Raw genomic sequence first — 1,828 nt, forward strand, 5'->3', positions numbered from 1 at the left:
GGTAGCATGAGTATATTCCAGTGACAGACTCATAGAGCACAGTATTTTGATTTTAGTTTCTCAACCGACAACCAATAGAAATCTAATCAAGTATGTTATCCAGACAGACACAGAGAGGATGAAGTGTCATGTCACAATCACCACAGACAACCCCGAATATGAAGAGCTACAATCATTGTTGTAGGATTGCCATAATGAGCACTTTTTCCATTGGTCCATCTTTCACAATCTGAGATATGGTTTGATACTGAACTTAGTGCCACAATAAATTGCATGAGTCCATCCAGCATAATTCTTTATGAAGCTTTGTGTGTGCGCGTTAGCCAAGATCATCTCCCATGCGCGTCCAGAATACATGAAACAAATTTAAAAAGAAATTATGTAATTAGTTATATATATATTTTAGTGCCAAAATGAATTAGTCAGAAAAACATGTAATTCCATGCACATGTGCCTTACAGAAAATACTTATCTAAGGTATGTAATAGAATTGATTATCTTGTAACCTGGGTATCATATGAATCATATATAAGACCACTCAGTAAAATTCTGACGTCATTTCAACCACATTACTTAAACTACTGTATAGATGATCATCAATCTGGCATTAAATGTCAGTCTTGAATACATACCTCCATTTTTAAAGTACTTCACAAAAATGAAAAGACTTGGATCCAGCTTCTTAATTTAATACATATATCTATCTGGCCAGAATGGTAACTACCACATACCATATGTACTGTAACATCCGGAACAGGTATGGTGATCTCTAAAATTGCTAATTATTGTATACACACTCTTAGAACAGGAAAGCTCATTAGAGCATAACCAGTGCCAGGCATATATCAGTTATTATCTTATACTGTTGCAGCAAAAGTCTTAGGTGTAACATCATCTTAGCATTTGTCAAATTCACTGGTATCATTCCGATTACAAAAGTTTTTATTTCATTTTCGATGACAAAAGGGTAACATGTTAATTACATTTTTATTAACAAGCGGCAAATTCCTGAAAATTCAGAGATCATGTGTCAACCACAAAGTAGCTCAATTATCCTTTTAGTTAATTTTCATAAAGACATGCATACAGAGAACAGTTCTGAAAGAAAATGTTCATGTCAAATATATTAAATGTATTTTAGTTCTTGAATCCACTGCCACACAGTGTACATGTAACGTTAATATTAAACCATATACAAATCATTAGTGAATCATAATACCTCCTTTACTCCTCATTAGCTGCCTGAAATTGTAATTCACAAAAACATTCACATACATCATCGCTTTTGACGTAACAATATCTTCTACTTTTCATTGGCTTTTTAAAATACTTATTCTTAAAAACATCTCTTCACCTAAATACACGTTACAATTCAGTAAATATTATTCCTTCATTACTGTTCAGCATAAGTACCATTTATATTGCTGCATGATAACCACGTCTTATTTCATCAGGACTTCATTTCGTGCTTTTGGACACTATTTTTTACCCTTTCTCTGTCACTCTTTGCACTCTGTCCAGTTTCTCATAATACACATATTCAGCTGAAATTGTTAATTTATGTCTCTGTACAACATGTAGTCAATAGAAGAGGATTGTTAGCTTCATGCAACCATTTTCAGACATCAAAAAACGGCATGAATGGGGTCGATACAGCAGATTTCTGGAATATTATTCACAAATTACCAAACGTACAAACGTTCGTAGCAAACTGCTTCAGCACGTCGTTCAAGACTAAAATTTGCATCATCGTGCCTCTCCTGAATAATTCTTTCTTAATATCTGTTAAGGTCACGCGAACCATCTTGCGTTTGGCTGTAATGATAGT

The sequence above is a fragment of the Schistocerca piceifrons genome, chromosome 3 (assembly GCF_021461385.2).
Source record: "Schistocerca piceifrons isolate TAMUIC-IGC-003096 chromosome 3, iqSchPice1.1, whole genome shotgun sequence".
NCBI lineage: Eukaryota > Metazoa > Arthropoda > Insecta > Orthoptera > Acrididae > Schistocerca > Schistocerca piceifrons.